The sequence below is a fragment of the Agelaius tricolor genome, unplaced genomic scaffold (assembly GCF_023055355.1).
Source record: "Agelaius tricolor isolate 1412-34295 unplaced genomic scaffold, bAgeTri1.0.p SCAF_16, whole genome shotgun sequence".
Lineage (NCBI taxonomy): Eukaryota > Metazoa > Chordata > Aves > Passeriformes > Icteridae > Agelaius > Agelaius tricolor.
In genome coordinates, this window is record NW_027269276.1 from 8837656 (window position 1) to 8861461 (window position 23806).

Consider the following 23806-nt stretch of genomic DNA (forward strand, 5'->3'; position numbering starts at 1 on the left):
TTTTACTAAAAATTGAGTGAGGAAAAGCTAAACTCCTCATGCTTCTTCTAAGATAGACAGGAACAGAAGGGGACTGGCACATTTGTGTGTGTAAATCAGGAGCAACTTCATCAAAAAAATTATTCATTTGGGTAGAATGCAGGGAAAAAAACATTAAAAATCAGAGAACAAAACATTTGGATTTCTGAAGCAGCCTGTGTTACAGCACCTCCCCACAGACTGACCCTGGCAAAGTTTATCAGTGTGGTTTCTCAATGTGTTTGAGGGTAGCAGGTCTCTGTAACCAAAGGCAAATCTTCTAAGATGATATTGATATTGCTCTGGCCTCTCCCTTTGACCAAGACTTTTAAATCTCATTCTGCAGCTTTGAGATCACCTTGCCAACTCGGACAAATATCCTTTCTGTTCCAGAGAGAAGGTGCTAACACTTCTCTTCCCAAACCTTAGGAAAAGAGAAATGTCTGTAGCACAAATACCAGCATGTGAGGAATCCACACGGACCTGAGAGGAAAGGGATGGAAAGTCTGAATTACAGGGAGGAAAAGCTGCTGTGCAAGGGGCTTTCCCAGAGACCTAGGCAGCCTCTGCTCTTCACCTGGTATAGATGTGTGTGGATGCTGAATATCAATTACAAATCAACAACAGAGCATACAGAATTTCTAAAATATAAATTTGGTCACATGGAAGACCTTGTTAGAACTTTTCTTACCTCCTTGTAACTGAATTTTGACACCACTGAGGTTTCCTTGACTGCTATCCCAGGCTGGCTTTCACTTCTCTCCAAAACAATCTCCTTTTGGCTGTCTTTGCTTTTCAAACTCAAACATTTGAGAGAAGAACCTAAAAATTCAGATTATCAGAGAAACAAAACAGTGTTGCCTTTCATCTAGTCCACCCCATGCTTACAGCACACTTGCCATAATTATCTAAAGACCAAAACAAGAGCCCATATCTGGCCTGATTCTCCTTGATGTCAGTGCTCTCACCTCAGAATTAGTCAGGTCACATGAGCACATCACTGAAATGAATTGTCTTCCTGGAGAATTGGCTCTTGACATGCAGAGTCACAGTCACCACAGCAGAGTCTGATGGCAGGGATTAAAGGTAGGAGCTCCCACAGAGATCTAAAAAGGCAGCAACACCCACCAGAAATTTACTACAGTTATGATTCAGGATCTTGCCACCAACGTCTTGGAATGTCTGGATATTTTAGCAGAGACATTCCAGGGGGCATACACTGTCAGAAATATCCAAAGGATTTACACTAGCCAAGAAAAGGAAGAAAACACTTAAGGAGGGTGTATTCCTGACTGCAGTCAAAGCCACACTTGTGTAATTCTTAAAATATTGAAATTCATCTCTCTACTCCACCAGTGTAAGGCTGGCCAGGGGATAAGGATTCTTGATGGTACTTTAGGAGAAATGGAAGTTGAACTTGAAATGAAGCAGCTAATTTATGGCTAATGGCTGCTAACGTTGGCAGCAAAATTGTGTGTTTATTGCAAACATTTAAAACTTCAAGGGTAGACATTTACAAAGGTGAGCGTCAATAGTGCCTTCATAAAGCTGGAAAGTAAAAAGACATAAATGAGTATTAATGTTATGTTTAAAAGGGAAAAAAACAAAGTTATACTAATGCAGATGTAGAATAAGAAACACAGCAATTGAAAAAAATAATTAGGATAAAAAGTGTGGCAGTTTAGTGGGATTGATTTGCTCTTTGAAAGTCAATAATAAAAAATCACTGCTTTGAAAGGGAAGGACAGGTTCACTGAAAGGCAAATGCTTGTTACTTTTATTTTAAAAAGCATAAAAATAATGAGGAATAGTTGAAAGCTAGGGATGTTCTTTGGGGGAATATGTCTTACCCTAGACATTAAATGGGAACAAAGACCACATGCTTTCAAATTAGGACTTTTAAAGACATGAGATACATATAATATATCTCTTGGAAAAGGGACAGTGATTTTATAGATCTTGTTTAAATTTAGATCTTTGGTATTTTCAAGTATTGAATATGCCATCAGGAAAGGTTAGGAGCAATGTGCCAGCTTCACTAATATCATCCATTTCTATCTGATCAAGCCAGTAACAGATTGGACACAGATTGATCAGGATAAATTTGTGTGCAGTTCAGCTCTCCCTGGAAGAAAGCACTATGTGAAGTTAAACATGGTTTCATGGTATTGGGAAAAAATTATGAAAACAAAACAGGAAAGCAGAGAAATGCCTTGAGACAGTCAGAATTTCTAAATGAATTGATAGAATTGCCCCAACACCTATCACTGAACCTTTTGGGCACACTCTGCTCCCAGGGATTGAATCACTTGTGGATTGATTGCTGCAGGACAGCTGGACATGGACGCATCATTATTGCCCAGGAAATCATCCCAGCCCTTAATAATGTCAGCAAAGGAGGCATGAGGACATGACATGCTCCTTTTGGTATGAGCCTCCTCTCAGAGCACAGTGGGGATTTGGACTGAGGGTTTAATTCAGTGCCAGCTTGCACAGAGCTCTCCCTAATAACCATCCAAGTGACCAGAGCATGCCAGGACGGTGCCTCTTTAATTATAAAAGATGCTTTTCCAAAGACAAAAGAACTACCACCACCCACCCATTCCAAAATCAAAACCAGACCAGAATCTTGGAGAATTTACAAAAAAATAAAACCATAACTCATGTTTAACAGATCAGTGCTCTATCTCTTCAAGCTTTGTGTAGCAGCACATCATTCACTTCACCTTAATTTCACTATTATATTATAGTTTGCCCCACTGTAATTGTCTCTCTGAAAACAGATCCCAAAAAGATTCAGAAAGGCATCTCTCTACCCAGTGTACTGACTGTGCTTATTGATGTGAGTGGTAGAATAATTTACATGAGAGCTATCAAGATATTCTACAGCCAATTTGTAATCTTCTTTTTTCATGGTAGAGAGAGCAAACATTTTCATGAAAGAAGGCCAACTTATTTCACTGTATGGATTTTTAACTTGGGGGATGACAACTTTCCTTTTTGAGATGAAGAAAAATGCAGACCTCAAAAAAAAAAAAAAAAAAAGAAAAGAAAAAGGACAGAAAAATCCTCACAGCTTCTGCTTCTCTGTGGAAGATATTGAGAAATACACATTACACTGCAGACCTGTTCCTCAAGCACAGCATACACAAAACAGCATTTGAGGTGATTGAATGGAAGAGTGCACAGGCTCACTCAATATGCTCCTTTCCTTTAACCTCAGAATTTACTGCTTGTAGCAACAGCTAGGAGAAAAATTTGAATTGTGGTTTTTACTGAAGTGCACCACTAACCAGCAGCTCTGCCATAAGAAAAACTGATTACATAAAGCCATAAAGCATTGCAGGGTAACAATATACATAATTAAGAAATTAAAAAGTAGTTAGGAAATCTCACCGAGACCTTGGTGGAATTAAGATAAACTTTTGCAAATTGAGGAGCACTGAGACTGGAACAGTTTTCAGAGGGAGGGCAGTGTGTAGGGCTGGGTTTTGTAAGGCAATGCTCATCCATTACTCAGGAAATGTTTTTGGTGAGCCTCATGGGGCAGAGACAGCTCCTTCCACCCTCAGGCCACAGCTCTCAAGTTTCACACACTAGTCACAATAACCATAAAGGACACTGTTTAAAAAATAAACTAAAAAAAAAAGAAATAAAAAGGCAGCTCTATTTTCCCACCTCATATATTCCTGCAGTAACTCCCACAGTTCTGAAGGCATGGAAGAAATGGCAATTTCCTACAGGAGAAACCTTATGTGCTAAAATAACGTAACACAGATAATAACAGCTTACTCCTTAACTAAACATTAACATTTCCCTGCAGCCCCATGGGAGGTTGGCAACACCAGTGCAAGTTGCACATCAGAACCTGGATAAAATCACCATGTGTTTGGTCCCTGGAAGGAAAAGTCACCTTTTGAGAGAGGTAACTGCTCTTGCTTTCCTGTGGTGGGCCTTTGTGGTGCTGGTGAACAGAACATGACAAATACTCCAGCAAGGCAAATCTGCTGAAGGTGCAAACCACTGCCAGACTAAACTGGAATTATCTGCGTGGCTCTTAGGCCGATGTTTGTAACCAGATACTGTGGAAACACAAGTGAACTTGACCTTGCCCTTATCTTTGGACTTGCAAAATGATCTCTGCTGGAAACTTCCTCACATTTCCTTTCATGTGCCAGATCAAGCTTGAGACCAATCAGATAAAGCAGCATGCCTTGAAGGCTCCACTGCAGCTGTCCAGGCAGTTAACCTTAGCCATGGAAGAAAAAAAATAATCAAACAATCTGTTTTCTTTGCAGCCCTACAACTGCTGCATCACATGATGTGACACTAATTTCCCTACAGTGTATACTTTGAAGCTGACAAGTGTTAAGCTGTGATTAAAAATTCCAAATGGATGTAAGTACCTGTCACTCAGATGGGTCCCTCAGTTGCACTGGTGGCCACAGGAACAACCAGGAATCCACCAGCCCATTTATGTAGGAGGAAGGTGCTGCAGAGACTTAATTAGAGGGTGCATCACTTAACTTCCTCAGCAGATACAGACTTGACTCACAATCAGCCTAAATGAAAAGCAGACAGTTATTAGATTACCTTTAGGATCAAGGATTATATGGTAGAAAAATAAAACCAAACCAAACCAAACCAAACCAACCCCCCTAAAATCACCATAGGAAATTTTGCACACCTTCTCCCAGAACTCACAGGTCTATTGTGATCAGGTTTATTACCTGGTTCAGGAAAATAGCTGTTTTATCAGCTAGTTTTCATTTCCCCATGAAAAACCTCTACCAAAACACACTAATTATAATAAACAAACAAGAGTGTAATTGGATAACTTCAGTACCTGCAGGGGAATTGTGCCTTTTGAAGTAACCTCACGTCAGACAAAAATGACAGCTCCTTCTAGACACTATTTCTTTCATAACTATGCTACTGCTAATTGTAAATGCTTTGAATGTGCACTTACAATTAAACAAATATCTTGTGTCTTGTTAGCAGGACACAAGATTGAGCTATTTTAGCTTCTTTGATGAATCACTCATTCCAAAACCTTTTTAGAGTAATGAATGTTTTTTAAGTAAAATGCAGCTGAACTGTAGAGGTTATTAAAGTGTATTAAACAGACATTCTAAACATTAAATACCAAGTGAACACAGTAAGTAGGAGCACTACAGATGATTTAAATCAAGAACCAAAAGCTAGAAAGTGAATAGAAAAATTAAAAACATTTTCAATAATAGTTACAGCAAATACTCAAACCAGTTGTTTAGTCTAAGATGAAATCCTTATTTGGGACATATTTGACCAAAAATGCCTTTTGATGTTCATGTGCTGGCTTTCTTTCATGGAGGAACAGGAGGAATGTGGGAGAGGAGCAATGACATTTTCCTCTCAAACACTCACTTGTGTGAGTAATTTTACCACATGAAGACTCCTGTTGGGTTTACCAGGACTGTTTGTGTAAGGAGTTCCTCATGGGCATGATTCTTCACAGGTTCTGGGCCATTAGAGGCTATTAACTCTGCTCCATGGTAATAACATTATTTACATGTTCATTCTCAATGAACAGTCCCAGTCATTAAGAGGAAGTAAGGAAAATATTTCACTGGACAATATATTTCTCAAAAGTACTGTTATTTATATTATAGGTTGTCAAAGCTGCTATCAAGCAAGGAGTTGACAAAAAGCAAATCAGAAGTTTGAAAGTCACTTCCTTTTTTTCAAACTTTTTTTTTTTCCCTGAAAATTGACCCAAAAGAAAGAGGGGAAAAAGTCCCTGGCACAGGAATCATCTATAAATTGTGAACACCCCTATAATTATGCTGCAGAAGCTTCAAATGCAAAACAATTCCTTTTCCCTTTCCCACACTGAAAATATTATAAAACATTTCCCTTGTTTTGACTTATAAAATTCCACATGGATTTTGATGAAAACAGGAACTAAATAGTATAGCATATTACTCTTAAATGAGTATAAAAAACCCCAGTGCTTTCCACTGTCATAGCTATTTTCTTTTGTCATTATAAATACCCACAGTAACGTGGGCTCAGGTTTCCCTACAGAGGATCCCTGGGTAGAGTGTGCTGGTGAATTCCAGGAAAAAAACCTCCTTGAATTCACTCATGGCCCTCCAGGATGAGAGATTTTCCCTTCCCCACACCTTTTTCATTAAATTGAGAGAAGTCAATGCTGGCATTGGATGCCTCCTTGGATTCCAGCATCCCTGTGCAACCACTGCAGCTGTTTCCAAAACAGGAGGAGGGATGACCTGGCTCTCCAGCAGAGGACAGGATGGACTCAGAGTTATCCTATGTGCACATCCACCTCCTGTAACTTCTCTTGCCTTTGCCCATCTTGTTTTTTGCCACTGAAAGTGATAGCTGTCCCACCCAAAAGCAATAGGCTCCAACACACAGGGTTATACCCATTAAAGACCACGCATGACAAGAAATTAATATCTTGTTAGAAACATGACACTGATACAAGGGCATTATAATCACTGAAAGATTTAAGGGGACATGATTATAGTAATTTATCTCTTGATGTGATTACAGTAATTTGTATCTATTAAAATTAACACACATTTTAAATCTCTTGCCATGTTAACTTTTTTAAAGGAAATGATATGCTTCAATTTCATTATATGAAATTCACCCCAAGCACGCCACTTATTGCTTTTCAATTTTGTTGCACAGCTATAACACAACCACAAAACAAAGAGTACCAGATACAGAAGGATTAAGTTACCTTAATGATCAGAATGAAATTGTGGGTATTTCTGGCAGTTTTAGTGATGATTTTTTTTTCTTTTGAAGGCTCTTCTGCACAAGTGATATAACAGTTCTCTTCCCTTGACATCACCTGTCATAAACATTGCACTAAAGGGACAAATCAATGTACCTTCAGTCCACACCAGCATTTCCCCAGTCAGATTTTGCTCGTATGCCATTCAGATACATCCACAGTTCCAAACAGCAAGGGAGAGAGGATTTCTGATGAATAAATATATGGAGCAATTAAAATTAATGCCCATGGTGGAATCTTTCTAGGATAATAATAGATAAGCAATAACAGATAAGCAATGCTCACGCTTTGTATGTTCAGAGGAATTTCAAACCAAGAATCACCTCAGCATCAGGTAGCAGATGTGCTCTTGCTGTTCTACAGCTGAGAAAGGCAAGTGGCAGCAACAGAGGCATTTGGAAGGAGGATGAAATAGTTAAAGGGACAAAATAAGAGTAAGCACAGCTTTTCAGACACTAAAATGAAGCTCTCAAGAGGCTTCTTTTCATTCTTGTCTCTCTTGTCTCCCAGTGACATGAGGGGTCTCCAAGCTGCCATATAACTATGCTAAAAACCTGGGAAGAGTGTTGACCAACTCTTCAGTCCACTAAGTTTTACCCACTAGCTGGGGTTCAGCTCTTAATGCTGTCCAAGCACTTTATCCTGGATTTGAATTCTGACTCCTACCTTTGGAGAAGGACCTGTGAGCAGTGGCAAGCATTTGGGTTAGATGATGAAGGTAATGAAGGAAAATAACTAACAAACCCCAGAAGCAAGTTAGATGGAAAGGTCACAGACCAAACAGTGCCAAAGTAAATTGAATTTGGCAAAGGAGAAAAGAAAGGGGAATAAAAATAGCACCAAATTCGAATTATCCCATGTTAGCACAACCTGGAGCACTCCCTTCCTGCCCAAGTCCCACAATCAAATACTATTGATCTTCCCTAACTTCTAACAGATTTCAGGCAGAGGAAAATCAGGTTCCAAGAAAACAAAATCAAGTGCCAGAACTGTGATACCTATTTCTGTCTCCTTTCCCTCTTAGGTCTTCCTGGACAGGCCTGAATTCCACCAATTTCCCACTAATCATCATTTTAATATTCTACATTTACAGTAGCAAGCCAGAGCTAGCAGCATTTTCCCTTCTATCCTACACTGGCGTAGTTTCAAAATGTTGTGCCATAATTTCACAAATCAGGCTGGGGACACACTAAATTTGTATCTACTGTTGGCAGCAGTTTATACCAAAGAGGCACTGTGTCAGGATGCTAAAATAGTTTTTAAAAATCCAGGAGAATGTTGGGTACAGCACACCTTCCAGTAGCTGGTTTCAAGCAACCCATGTGTAGCACTGTTACACTGCTGTCTCATAAGAGCCAAACAACTGAGCTTCGTTATAGGCTGGCTTAACATCAACAATGTCTGTATTTTTAATTTATATCTAAATCAAAAGGAGTATTTGATTCCAGATAAAGCATTTAAATAAATGTACGTAACTGCTAGAAACAATTACACAAATTATGTGAGGACGTGCGAGAAGGAAAGGTCGAGGGTTAGTTTATATTAAAATTCATGACAAATTGGCTGTTCTTTTAATTTAAAAACACACACTTTTTCATTTGTTAATTTGATAAAAATACATGTTTGAGAAACTTCTCTCCTACCAGATATTGATTTTTATGGCTCACTTTGTACAGTTCACACAAAAGACAATTGTGATTTATATAGTTATTTTTGGACACTTTCAAGGATTTCCTAAAATGCTTTAATAAGTTGTTTAAAAATCAAGTTAGCCCCTTTAGAAAAAAGAGCAGATAACCCAGTATTGATGAATTCTCAGGTGTTGGTTCAACACCCAACACCTCCAGCTTTCTTTGAAAAGAAAATCCATGCTATTTTCTGTGTTCCTAGCTGCCCAGCTTCCCCTAATTCATCTTAGAATTTTGTGCTACTCTGTGTACATTATGTATGAAGGTAATACTTCCTCCAAAGAAGAAAATTTGATTTCTTATGATATATAAAGTAACAAGAAGAAAGTGGACCTAAACTAATAGCAGAGGATTTAATTACAGTAACTCAAGCAAATATTATGGAACGCATTTTAAAAAACAGGTAAATTGAACTGAATTGAGCAAGGTGATGGAATGAAGTAACAGCATCAAAGCAAGAAATGCTATTTCATTATTTCTTTGGATTCAGGCCACTGGATATAAGCAGCACACAGAGACACTCCCCACTTCTTGCAGATATTTCTGGCAGAGGCAGAGGCTTGGTGCTGTCCTGACTTCTTGTGTTGGCAGCTGACATTAAGCAAAGTCACCCCCCTTGCTGGAAATAACACACAACAGAAAAAGGACCATACCAACTATAGATTAGCCCTGCTCCAACCTTTTGTAAGAAAAAATGTTGTGCTAACTTTGAGATTTAGATGAAGCAACATGCCTGTATGGTGAGAAGTAACCCAGCAAAGAAGCTGCTTTGACTGGTTTCTGTTTTGCCAGCTGTTCAGCCATTGAAGGGCTGTACTGCAGCGTGTCACAGAATTTTAGTCGACAAAATAAACAAGAACAAGAAGCCTGCAATACTGGGATAAATATTTTCTTCCCTTTTAGTCTTTTAAACAACTGATCAGTGCTATTTCTTGAAATAGCAACATGCAGCATAAGACAGGAAATTACCTCAAACTTCATATTTTTCAAGATGTCTTCCCTTCCCAGCTCTCAACCCTTCTGTGCAGAATCACAAATTCATTATTCTATCACCCTTTTCCACTCCCACTTACATCATGAGACCAGTCCATGCCAACAGCCTCACCATGACAATGACTGTGAAAGGTTCAGAGTCTGTCTCTGAAAGAATGACTGACTAAACAATGACAAAGACAGAAAAAAATTCTATGAAGTTGCACTCACTTTCCCCCAAAAAGCCACATCAGAAGGAAGGAAGGAAGGAACGCAGCTTGACTGGATACACTAAGGAATGCATTTAAATTTAAATTAAAACCTGATTATTGTCATAATGCATTTGTATTTAGGAAACCCAATGATTAACTGAAGAGAAAGTCAAAAGAAATGAAGTGTGGCCTACAATGGAATTGTGGAGGCAGCATGCTTATTTGACTTGAAATGCTGCTATCTCTGTGTAAAATTGTTGTAGGTTTTGATTGGGCTTTTCTTGGTTGAGTTTGTTTTGTGTTTTAGTTTTCAAAAGACTCAACCTCGTGAATGGTATGTGAAAAGAAATTTCAGCGCCAATTATTCTCGGTAGCTTAATAAAAAATGCATTCTTAATAATGCAGGTACCATGTGTTTAATTTATTTTGAATATATAATGATGCAAATGCAGCCAAAAAATATTTGTTTTTCTGCAGGTAGAAGGGAAATCAGCTAATGTCACTGTAACAGAATTTCTTGTACAGATTTCATCAACATTTCTAATCTATCTGCAGCTGCCTGAGAAGGTGGAATGTGTTTGGAATAAGAGCAATATCAGCTTTGCAGTGCTATGTCTATAGATGAGAAATTCAGACATTTTCTCTGGTAATTTGCATGTGTCTGTATCATCACCAGTGATGCTACTAACATTTTGACTAAACCAATGATACATTTGTCAGTGTTGTGTTAAAATTATCTTTTATTAAAATAGCATCAGCCATTCATTCATTCTGGAATTTTTTTTAAATGTTCTGGGTTTTGGTGGGGGGTTTTTTTGGGGTTTTTTGTTTGTTTGTTTCTTAAGGAACCAATGGACATTTATATAATATATAAAAAATTAAATAATAAAGAAACAGCTTGGACATTTATATAATGAACTTCACTTCCAAGTGAGGCTGACCAATATTTTTCCCTGTCACTGCAAATGAGAAATAGGAACTCAAATCAGAACTCAGTCTCCAGAAAGATGAAACAACCAAGTACTAAAAGCCTGGAGGTGAAAAGTAATTGGCATGACAACTTCTGGGATGCATATAAAATATACTGAAAGGGTCAAATAGAATAGGAATTTCTGGTTGCTATGATAACAAACAACCATGATGATATAATTTTCACCTCCAGAAGTGTTTGGACAATGCTCCCAGGCAGATGGTGTGGTCCTGTGCAGGGCCAGGGCTGGATGAGCCTTGTGGGTCCCTCCCAGCTTAGCCAATCCTCTGATTCTGTGATAAATGAGAAGACCTTGATTTATCAGTATTTGACCAGTAAATTAAAAGGGGCTCCAGGAGGTTTTTTTTTTTTAAATAAAAATTGTCAAAGGGGAAAAGAAAAATTCATCATCAAGGTACTTCTGAATTAGGCAAGTCCAACAAAGTTGGCAACCATCCCTTTTCCTGTACTTGCTGCTAAGAGTTGCTCCAGACATTTGCCATTGTGCAAAGGCCCCTTTCAATGGGTCAGTGCTCATCAACTTCCACGTGCCCTTTCAGATCCTTCTCCTCTTTCTACATGACCATATTTTCATTTTCATGTTATGTAATTACAATGCAATCCTTTGATTTCCACTCCTCCCAAAAAAAGACAGTAAACAGCATGCAGCAAGGTAATGAAACAAACTTATCTAAAAAAAAAAAATTAAAGATTCACATGTTTAACAATATTATTTCCTCCATGGCAATGATTCTCCTCCACTTTTTTAATAAAAAGCAGAAGTGTCATAGAATATATATGGAAAAAATCATCAATGCCAGATGAAAAGGGTTCCAGGTAAGTAGCACTCCCAGTTTAGCAAATTGTAAAGGCTCAGAGTTGTTTGAAGCTGAGACCCCACAGACAACAAGCTGCCTTCAATGCCAGCATTAGCCCATCTCCTCCTGCCCTGGCTGCCCTTTCTGGGGCTATTTCTGTAAATATAACAAGGTATTAGATTGCCAAGATCACCAGTCAGAACACTTCAGGTCCTGACATCTACTAAGAGAACCATTTGGGCACAAACTTTCATCATTTTAGATGTTTTGACCATGAAGTCATGGGCAGCATCACCCTGGGAGTCCTATTTATAGCTCTTGTGCTTCTCTGTAAGGTCTTGAATTAGAGGTAAAAGATTACTTCACTGCTTTTATACACAGTAGCAAACTTGTTGAAATAAAGTCACTTCAGTTGAGTTTTTAGAGCAAAAGGAAATCAGGCATTCAGAGTGCTGCCTTTTAACAGCAAAAGGAGCTTTTATTCTTTTTATAAATATCATATTTTATATGGGATTTATAAATATACTTGGCAAAGAAGTTCCATCCAAATGTTAGCAATTTCATATCTTTCATTTAAAGGATATTGACCCAGTTGATTTGTAATTAATTGCAGGCTTTTTTCCCATTAGCTTATCGATTGAGGAGCCTGCAGTGCATTCCTGACTGCATTATAAATGACAGCTTTGCTTCCAGGGTACATTTGGTTGCAGTTAATTCCCATTGTCTACATTTTTCACATTGTAAGAGTTACCTGCTCTACATCTTGCCAAACCATATCCCTTACAGTAGAGAACTACAGGTCCTTTGTTTTTGTAGATCTGCTTCTATTAGCAATAAATCCAATTTTCTGCTTATTCAGATTTAAGAATGCAACAGTGAAAACCAAAAATGCCTTCATTCTTGTGCTCTCAAAAAAGGCCTCAACCAAAGCTCATGAAACCTTCTGGAGGTTTTCCATTGATTTCAGAGAGCTTTGAATCAGTCTGATTCAAGCCCATCTGAGTAGGTTGTTGCAACAGTAGGCTTGAAGACCATACTTTAAAAAAAGCCCCACACCTTCAAATCATTATTTAAAAAAAAATATCTTTTACTGGACGCTCAGTAAACCTAGCAACAGTATAAAAATTAAAACCTTACATAAAATAAAAGCAAAACATCTAGGAAAGGGGTAAATTCCAATTGTGTTCAGAAAGATGGGGGCATTAGAAAACAGTAAGTGCATTCATATAAGCTTGTTTCTCAGTAAAGGTAATTTCTCTTACTAAAAACCCCAACCAAACAAAACTTGTGTTTAAATAGCACTTCCCTGAATTCACAGTAGTGGAGATCAGTAATATGTATTGGAGTTCTCATGTAATCCACAACCTGGACCATCTTTGGTGTCTATACCAAGAGAAGCCAAGCCAAAAAAGCAAAACCAGTAAGAAATTAAATAAAACAAAAAGTAATTTAGTCTAGATTACATCTAGATTGTGGTAGGAGAGAACAGTATCACACCCTAAATTTTGTTTCAGGACCAAGCCAAGAGCAGCTCTCATTGCAAAAAGTAGAGCCATTTCTTTTTCTGTTCAGGGAGGTGCAGTTCTGCATGTTGGTTGTAGGCCCAGATGTGTGTCCTGAGCAGCACCTCTGTCAGGCTCATCCTCAGCAGCCCTTAATTCCATTTCAGTCATTTAGAAATAAGCTGCTTTCCCCAAAATGCACCTTCTTGGCACGACAAACTCAACATCCTGAAAATGAAAGGAATCCTTAAGTACCTAAATTACTGACATGTTCAAGTCATTACCAAGAGGGAACATCTCCTGGAACACTGGAATTATGGTCCATTCTGGCAAACACTGAAGCACTGCATTTCCACCCAAAATGGGAAGGCTTCTGAGGCCAGTCACATTTTAGAGGTCCATCTTCTCTCTCTTGATCTTCACAGCAGGATTTCCACTAAAAACCCAACTATGGGGGAGAAACTGATGTCTTGCTTTTATAGAAAGGTTTTCCAACAAATGAGATAGAATTAAACTAGAGAGGATAAACCCATTCCAGCTGAAAAAAGCCTGCCTCAGAGAGGGTTTCTGTGCCAGCACAGGCTAAACCAGCTCCTAAAACAGAACACAGTTCAACACCAGAGAGTTGTTTTACATTTCTTTCAGAGTCTTTGCCAACAGAGCAGCATCAATTTAAGGGCTCAGCTGCTTTGCATCCTGGGCAGCACAGCAACATCCATCAGCACTGTTCAGCCTGGGCACTACTGCATGAGCAGGGACAGGGTCCCCCATGTGCAAATTCCTTTTGAACTCACAAAGTTGCCCTTGCACCACGAGCACAGCCAGGCCCATTCACTGCTCACTCCTGCAGCACAACCCGAAAAATTTCATCTGCTCACACAAATCTGCCTGACAGGGATCAAACTCCCCATCAAACCTGGCTTGACACAGTCCTGCCAGCAAACATCTGTAGCAGAGACATGGCCTAAAAGTCACTGCTTTAAAGGGAAAGGCCACCAGCTGAGCCTTGCTTTCTCTTTGATCTTTTTGAATGTTATATCAAAGCAATCCAAAGGGCCTCAGCTGAAGGGGTTGTTGCTGCACTGAAAAGGCAAAAACAGAAACACAAGAGGAGGTGAGGGATGAAGTGCACAGGCACACAGAGCACCCTAAGCCCCCCAGAAATAAAGGGGGTTCTTGCAGTATTGACTTTATTGTGGGTGCCTGTCACTGGCTATCTAAAGGCCAACCCTGCTGCTTGTATAAAACCCAAAATGTCTGAATGCATCTGGCCAGGGATTACATGTCCATATGTGCAACCAAACCATTAATTAAATAACTTATTTTTGTTCTGCCACTCATCAAATTTCTTTCAGAATGGTATCAGTTAAAATGTTTGCACAGATGGCAGCTTCCAACAGCAAAGACTGAATACCACATACTGCAGACACACAGTGTAAAACTACCATGACACTGCACTATTTCAATCTATGCACCTAGTTGTTTCAAGCCCTTGAAAAATGTTCCTGTTTAAACCATAATTTATGAATGGTCTCAGAGTAATCTGTGGCTGCAGTCAGCACAAAGTCATTGATCAGGCTGGATCCATTCAGCCTTTTTGGACAGAGGCAAACACTCTGTGTGATGGGCTGCTGTGCAGGTTCCCTGCTCCCAAGTGGAAATCCCACCTGCTTTTCCAATGCACCAGCTGACATCAAAGACATGCTGAGATGTGTTCTCACACAGCCCAAAGCAACCTGAAATAAGCATTCTGGATATCTGTGAATGCACACTCATTATCACACAGCAATTTCTGTTTACCTAGAGACCCTTGTCCCTTTCTCCAAGGGAGCCAGCCAGCCCCTGCAAGGAATGGCAACCTTGACACACATTAATTTGACACAGCTCCCATGCCTGCTGTAATTCCCTGGAGGAAACAGATAGTACTGACCAGAGTTCCTCAGGGGATGGGCTGTGTCTTGTAGTGTCCTTGGAAAGCAAAACATTACCACTGTCAAAATAATGAAAAAAGGTCTTTTGGAAAATAAATTTTTGGAAATTTTTGGAAAATCAATGACCAGACCTACTGGGTGTTTTCCCTTGCACAACACAAAGAAGCATGAGACACTCCAGCTATCTCCCAAGGAGGATAGAAACTCATAATCCATTAAAGCAAATAATTAGAAAAACAGAAATCCCCAAAGGAATCCTCTTGTATACATTTATTAACAAAACTAATCTTAACTCCCGATTATGCTTTCGAGGAATAAGGAAGAGGATTTTAGTTTTCTTGGCAGTCCCATTGAAAACTGGCAAGATGAAGAACAAGTAAGAAAGGTCATTTCAATAGCTGAGCAAATGGCAGAAGCAGACTACCAAAAAGACAGACATGATCTTAAATGAAATGTGCTGGACAGAATTAATTCCCCCCAGCAAACTAAAAAAGAGGTCTGGTCCATATTCAGCTCACAATCTTTTTGCTGCTGTTACATCCCATGTTGCCTTCCATCTTTGCTGCTCAGCAGTCTAACATGGTCCCTGCCCCTGCTCTTGGCCATTCCCATTCAGGCACAGCTGCCTCTGAAGCACAGACACACACACTGACATCACACACAAACACCTCTCAGAAAACAGAGCTGAGGTCTCCTCTGCAGTGCCAGTCACTCACCTTGCTCTGCTCTATATCCTCCTGTCTGCCCCCAAAACCACTTTCTTCAAATTGACTTTGTGATGTGGACTCTTCATTAGAGAAACTAAACCAGGCTTATAGAGTCCTACACACCTTTAATAAATTACTAGAGGCTAACTTGACCCATGCCTGAGAGTGAAATATCCTTAGATTGCTCATAACTGGTTATTTTTTTAATGAACTTTTTTATTTACAGCATCCCTGCTGAAATCCTTGATGTTACACTGCTGTGCACAAACAGCAAATATTTTTTTTCATTCAGTGTTTTGGCACAGACAAGCTGACTAGCAGTTAGCAGCATTAAGCCAGGCTTCTCAGCTGTGTAACAGGTATTAAGATGAAATCACAGCTGCATGGGTTTTGGTTTACAAATCTCCTTCTCTGGGTGAGGGGAAGGACAAATTAAGCTTAGTCTCAACTGACAGCAATTGCAAGGATTGCAAACATAGTATGTTAGGTCAAATATACAATTACTCACTAGAAAGTGCTTTTTTTGTGCTTGAAAATCAGTCTAATGGACTGTCTCAGTGGCAATGGCCTTATTTGTGCATGCAGAGCATGACAAAGGATACAGGTAAACTGCCTGGTTTTGATGAAAGAGAGCCTCAAAAAAGGCTGGAGGTGCAGACAATTTATAGATGGATTACAGCAACATAGCTTGTGCTGGTCAATCACAAAAGTATTAACTATATTAATTCACTTTAATGTAGTAACTGCACGATCCATCCTAAAATATTTATCAGCTGGTTTTCCCTCATCCACAAGAACAAACATTTAAGAAGATTGCTTAAATGGTTTAACTGAATGGATTTAATGCAATATTTTAGTGAAATTCAGGCTTCTGGACAAGATGCTTCTGTTTGCAACTGTGACCCAAAGGCAGTATAATTCAGCATTCCCATATAAAGTTAATTAATTGGCTTTCATTCTAATTTGTCATGTTATCAGAGACAGACAAATAAAACCACAGGGTGGAAAGAAAGAAAGCACAAAAGAGGAAGAAAAAAGGAAACTTCTTCCAGTGAACAAAGCACAATTTATATTTTGGGTTTTATTAACCAAATATGATTAATCTGTGTTCAGTAGAGCTGGAAAGTCAATACACAGCATTCCTATCAGCAGGGATACATGCCTCACTTCTCCAAAGGATGATTTAATGGGTGTAAAAATCCACTGGGATATTTTCAGTGTGACATTTCTGCCATGACTTTATCCGAAACACAGAGTATCAGCTCTCAGGAAACATGCCACTTCCTAACTCAAAGGCTTCAGAAAGACTCAATGGCAGCTCAGATAGAGCAGGAATTTCAGTGACAGTTTGATCATGGGGTTTTCATTCCCTAGAACGTATCACAAGAGAGCAGTGTCAAAGCTGCACAGGCTGTAAAGGAAAGAGCAGGTTTGCAAACACAAACTGCTTTGGGCCTTCCCCTGCTCCTGCCTGCACTGCTGACCAAGGACATTTTCAGTGAGAGGAAAATGCAAGTGGCTGAATTGAGTCAGATCCTTCTCACTGCAGAAGAGGGGGAAAAGAGTATTACCAAGACCAAGGCAGCGGAAGCAGGGGGATCTCAGCTCATTATACTTGTATAAAAATATTCTTAAATAATTCCCAGAGAAGTAGAAAATCAGGAAAACTTATGTCAGGCAAAGCCTGGCTGCTGGTCAGAAACCCAAGAGCCAATTTAACCACATCTGAGCTATCTGGCATGGGTTTTTGTGGCAACTGGTATCAATAAGTCACCGTAATGTCAAGGGTGTGTATTTTTTTCAGGAGTGGTCAGGATCTGATTTTTTGAATCAGATGATGCTGCCATTAATAAAATCTATAGTCCATAAGATGATTAATTAATGTGACTAATATCAACAAGCTTGAGAGCCTATGTGTCAAAGACAAACCAATCATTCCTTCCTTTGCTCTTTAATGTATTTATGGTCTTGTGCAGAGGAGGAAAACAGTCATTAAAGGAGAAAGCTATAAATAGTAATGGGCAAGCAACTATAGCAATTTATTTTTTACCATAGTGAAATAGGAGTTGAAGCAATTAATACTGGAATTAGCCCATATTAAAAAAAAAAAAAAAACAAAAAAAACCAAAACCAAAACACAAAAAACCAAACCAAGCAGGAAGAATTTTTTTTTAAAAAAAGGGTTTCTCAATCCCTACTTTATCATGAACAAGCTGACCTTTGGGGAAAAAAGGCTGGGTTGCTTGGAACAGGACCAGCCTGGATTTCTATCAAAGCACTGGCAGTGGTGTTTTTTGTGGTAAACCATTGGGATTAAAAAAACAAAGCAAAATTATATTCTCATTTCTTAATGTCAGGCCTTTGCAGAACTCCTGTAAGAACACAGAACATGGTTGGTTGTGTAGCAGCAACCCATTAGTGGTGTGAGGCCCTTTTCACAATCCCTGCCTCATCACTTCATACATCCCTGAAAAAAAATTACCCAGCACAAGAATTTGGAAGCCTAGAGGACAAAACACCCAGCAAAAAATTCAGACAAGTTTAGTCAGGAAGAGTTCAGGACATTTGAATTAGAAGCCTGTTGATAGGGTGGTGTCTGCAGCTGGAAACCTTACCCAAAACTCACCATAGGAGTGCTTTGTGCACTGCCCAGGGCTAAAAATTCATAATGGCATCCACCTCCAGAGCAGAATTTTTCCACAAAGACATCTGAAAATACTCCCCCAAAAGAGGCTCCAATCTGAGCCCTGACATGACAGAAATCTCACCACTGCTGAGGACAATTTGCAGTAGGCAGGACAATGCCTCTACAAGAAGCTATTGAAATAGATGCTGCTGCACTGGGTTTTGCTATAACAGCAAGTGAACTTGATCACCAATTTAAAAGTGTATTCACAATTGCTATTTGATATTTACAGAGAACCTTTAACCAATTCAAAACAAATTAATCCTACACAGAACAAAGAGCTCCTATATCAGCTTCACAGAGGCATATGACATGTTCTCATCATGCACATGAACAAACAGGAAAGAACAGATTTATTGTGAACTGGGGTTTTTGCTATAAATTAAAAGGCTGTTCCCTTTTATATGTCATGTGTATTTAATTTCACTCCATAGGGTAATCCACTGAGAATTCAGAGAGTGCCAAGATCTACTTTCCCCATTCCTTTTATTTCCTTAGGCAAATATCTAGAATTAGAGACAGAGAAAAGATGAAAAAAAAAAGAAAGGCCAAGGGAAATACAGAGGTCCCAGAAAGAAAGTAAGACCAGTCTAAACAAGGATTTTTCCTGGTCTGTGCAAGCAGCACTGATTATTTATAACAGGCAAAGGCATCTGTCTTTGATTATGATTTCATGTATACTGAGGATGGTGGTGAGCCTAGTGTGTGCCAGAGAAGACTGTCATCCTGCAGTTTGAAATTCTAGTGAGAAAAATGAATCTCTCTCCCAGGGAGAGCCTTCTACCTTTGACTAACTGAAGGACAAACGGAAAGAGCTTTTGTGCCAGGAAAAACAAAACTGCAAGCTTTTACAGAATGTAAGGAAATCAGATTCAATTTGCAAGCAAAGACTGAGTCAGAGCACACAAATTTTACAGAAATATCCTTTGAAGTGTAACTGTTCAAAGGTGTTTCAGCCAGTTTAAATTTAAAACTGAGGAATCCATATGATGGAAAAGATCAGCTTTCCTTTCTACAAACCTTTGTTTGGTAGGCTACAAGCAGCCTTTGGTTTTGAGTTACTTGAGAAGCATATGCACAGTGGCTTTAGGGAATAAAAGCAGCCCAAAAAGGCACTAGGTAAGTAAAGCACGAGGATACCCAGAGGACACACATAAATCTGAGAGAGGCACTCTACCATCCCTCTACCCATGACAAGATGCTCCAGCCTAACAAGCTATTAAACTGGCATGTAAACCATTAAACCTGCTGAATCTGTGTACTATGGTCCCTTTCAATGCAAACAGAAACAGCTGCACCTCTGCAGCCCAGCCAATCCACAAGGGGAGGGATAAAAGCAGCCAGAAGCATCTTGCAAGCAGAGGCTTTTCTCTCGAAAAAGACAGAGAAATGGGGGCTGTTTCAGTGCTGTCCCTCTTGAAAGGGTGGAAATTCCACACTGCAGTGACAGCCCTAAAAACTGCCAGGACATGTGACACTTTGCAGCCTGAGCAAGTGCTCTGAGCATTTGTTTCATTTTCTAGGGCTGAGAGAAGCAGCTTCCAATTAGTCCTTCTTGTCCTTGAGGACACCCCATCCCTATCTGAGATCAAATGAGCAAAATGCCAAAGACTTCAGGGCTCCCTTCTCCCCACTGCCAGGTACATCAGCAATAAGCATCACTTGTTCCTCTCTCCTCATTTAGAACTAGATCTTAGCCCTCAGTTACAATCAGAAACCCTTTCCTGCCTTTTAAAAAAGCCACCAGGCACCCTAACTGTGCTACCAGTAGTGCCAAAAAGGACATCTGCTGATTTGATGGACAAGCTACGGTTAAGAGTCATCTGAAATCTGTACAGCCTGTCAAGAGGAAGGAGCTGACAGCATTTTGTTGACACATTTCCTCAAAGTAATGTGCACTCTTAGAGATTTGATTTTGAAATACTTTGCATTTGAAAGCTGCCAAGTGATAAGATGTCATTTGCACTGAAACTCCATTTTATCAGTTTCTCATCAGCTTGAGCAAACTAGAAGGAAGGAGTCTAGATAATTTTTAATTATGGTGGCAGGGTAATTATGGAAGTTTAGCCACTGGAGTAGAATGCTCTCAAAGAAAAGCTGTTTTATTGATTGATTTGCTACATCTGGTAACATATATAAAAACTATAAAATCACATTAAATTATTTTTCTTGTAGTAGCTAGTCTTTTAACACTTCTCATTTAACACACTCCATTAAAAAACAGAACATAAATCCCAGATAAAATAACAGAACTCCAGTCAGTAATCACCATTGGATTTCTTCAAATAATAGAACTTCAGGCCTGAGCCTAGACTGTAGATGAGACTGGGATTTTTGCCATTTCAGTGCCACTGGAATGGGTTCAGACTTGGGGTTGGTGAGTTACACTAATAATGATAATGAATGATAATTTCTATCAGGCAGCCTGGGTTAGCAGGGAAAGCTGTCACATTCTTTTATGTACCTGACATCGTGCTGAGAAATTGCTATCGCTGAACAAGCTGACTGAGGGCAAGTGTGATAAAAGAAAATGTCAAACTGAATCCAAACTATTTTCCTATTCTCCCACTTCACCTCTCTCTTTTAGAGCATGCTTAACCCCTCGGATTTTATTTTCAGACCACAGCATTTCCTAGACCAAACACCCCTGCCACTTCTCAAACCACTCCCAAAATTTCTTTCAACTCTGAAAATGGAGGAGGAAACTGCTTAGAAGACTCACAAGGGACAGGGCATAAATACTGAAGCCAGTGTTTATTTATTTATTGGAAGTGATTTTAGTGATGGGTGCAACACACCCAGTAACTCAAATTTACCAGGAAAGGCTATTCAGCATTTTAAGACTGTTGGGTTTCTCTAAGTGCCACAAATGGGGCATATTAAGAATAAGGCCACAAAATTCCTAAGGGCATTAAAGTATTTTAGAGAATGCCCAGTGGCAGCATGCACTGAGTTTGCTTTGCACATTTTCAAAATTTGACTTCATCTATTACCTTCTTTATTGATTTCTGTGTGAAAGGGGAAATCAAGTGAAGCATCTGTTTCCTTCTTCAGGACAAAGCCCCGGCAGGAGGAATACAGCATTCATTTTTTGGAAAGCCTTAGCTGAAGGGCTTTTATCCTTTGGGTATATAAAAAGATCATTTCTCAGAGGGCACAGGTGAAATTTCAAAACCAGCAGCACTGGCTTCTCAGACAACAATGAACACCCTCAGGTACCCCAGGCACTCAGTGTCTCTTACAGACCTACCTTTGCAAAGCCAGGGACAAATGGAGCTTCCAGATCTAAAACCTGCAGCTGAGCAACTTAGAGGTTAAATGTCAGTGTCTAGAGAAAGCAAAAGGCTTAACAGTGGTGGACTACCTTACTCAATGCCCAGGTACAATGATAAGGCTACAAAAAAAAAAGAGAAAAATAATACTAACCATTATCAGGTGCTGTCCCATTTAACAAAGAACAGGCAGGAAAATTTCTCACACTCGTACACTTAACTTGCACCTGGCAAGACACGTATGGTTACATACTACTACTACCACTACTACTACTACTACTACTACTACTACTACTACTACTACTAATAATAATAATAATAATACCCCTCCTCACTTCCCCCCTCTGAGTTTTTCTCTCTCTGGAATTGCTCAAGTGAAATCTCTCACTTAAATGCCTACCTATGTTCTTAAATGCAAACTCATGCAGATACTCCATGGGCAAATGGGAAATAAATGTGAATTCTGATTCAAAACTAATATTCATTGTTACTCATAAGAACTTACAAAACATCCCAGATATTTTATATGTTTAAATGGGCAGGAATCTCATCAGACACAACTAGAATTAACTTGTTGGTCTGAGGTGATGCTTTTGATGAGTGTAGCTTTAAGGAGTGTGTTTGCATTTCTGCTCAAATGAACACTTAAGAAAAACTGAAATAAAATGTTGCTTGCTATGCCAGTCTCACTAGAATGGGATCTACAAAAATTCCCATTATGTTCAAAGTCATCAGCAATCAGTCAGTGGGACAGAAGAACTGGGAGCTGCACTTTTAAACAACATATCTAGGTTATTTCTTTTTGTCTTTAGTGCAGACTTGGTGCAAGAGAGGTAAGAAAAGAAGTGTAGTTTCAGCATCACAGACAAACCTGGCCTTGGATCTGCAGAAATATAAAATAAACATCTGGTTAATCAATTTTAAACTAAATAACCCTATGTCTTTTAACAATTAACAACAGCGCTAAAATATAATTCAAGTTTGATTATACTCCAGCATTCAAAATTGGGTGAATTTGTCCAAAATGGGGTGAATATTTGTGCATGACTCATAAAAGCCCTGCAAATCCCAGCCAGCTCCGGAAAGGGTGACACAGCTCCACCAGCATCTCGCCTCTGCCATAATGAGCTTTAATTATGTAATTATTTCACACTTCAAGTGATTTGCACATGTTGTTCGTGATCCTAGAAGCCATAAGTAGTAACATATGAGAAATTATGAGGCTCTGTCCTCAAAGCTAGATGTCTGCAAGTAGCAGGAACAACAGAAGATCCTTAGAAATCTTGTTAGAGCTGAAACATCATTTTCCTGCAAGATCATAACAACTCTTACCCAGCTCAATCTTGCACTTTTTGGATATTCTCTTTTAACAGGATGCACCCCTGCTGAGGCCTGAGCTAGATCAGCTCTCCACACTCAGATAGACTGAACTGCTCAGATTTAAATTTGTGTTACTGAAAGCTGGAAGGGGATAGACAGCAGAACATAATTTGAGGTTTAACAACGAATAGAAAACAAGGAGATGCTTTTCATTGCATTAGGCATATTAAAGACTGAAGATTTACTGCACACACACACTCTCTGGAAATGATCAGTTATTCTACCTAGGTTAAAAAAACCTGCAATTGTCTTTGCAAAACAAATCATTAGATTTGCATACAATCATACTGTGTAGCCACATGAAAATAAATTATATTTCCTGCTTGCATTTCTATTGCAGATTTAATTGATGTAACAGTGCAGAAAACTGAGACAAAATTTTATTTCTTCTGCCTTTTAATTACCATCTGCTAACATAAGATTACATTTCTTAAAGTGACTGGGTCTACCTGCCAGCTGAATTTTTCGCCTGATTTCCTCAAGCTCTGGCAGCTGCCTTCATTATTGGTGAAAATGGCATGGCAAAGCTAGCATGAAAAATGAGGCTAAGCACCTGTCACTTCATTTTTCTGCAAAGAAACAAAGAAAACACATGAAGCTCTCTGCTCTGCACCATCTATACTCAGCAACAATTTGCTGCAAATAGAATAAAGCATCAGTTTGTTTCTTGCACAGAGGAAGAAGCATGACATATAAAAGCACCTCTAGCAACTTACATTTTTATGATAATCAGAAAAGATAAATCTCTGAATAAACAGTGCAAGGAAAGAGAACAAAGAAAGTGTGCTTCTATAAATAGAATCATTCCCTAAATACCAACTCTTTGGTGATAAGAGCTTTAC

The 23806-nt window shown here is 39.1% G+C and overlaps 1 protein-coding gene across 2 annotated transcripts in view; it reads right to left on the minus strand.

Annotated features, from left to right (window-relative positions):
• TMC3 (transmembrane channel like 3) overlaps positions 1-23806 on the minus strand; it is a 107406-nt gene that overhangs the window by 46196 nt on the left and 37404 nt on the right. Inside the window, exons 12-15 of one of the 2 annotated variants that reach the window (XM_071441386.1) lie at positions 6770-7014; positions 4425-4580; positions 987-1124; positions 710-840 (exon numbers count right to left, since the gene is read on the minus strand). The gene's annotated coding sequence lies outside the window, so the exon portion shown is untranslated. The remainder of the gene's footprint in view (positions 1-709; positions 841-986; positions 1125-4424; positions 4581-6769; positions 7015-23806) is intronic. The other variant, XM_071441387.1, reaches the window with a different exon arrangement.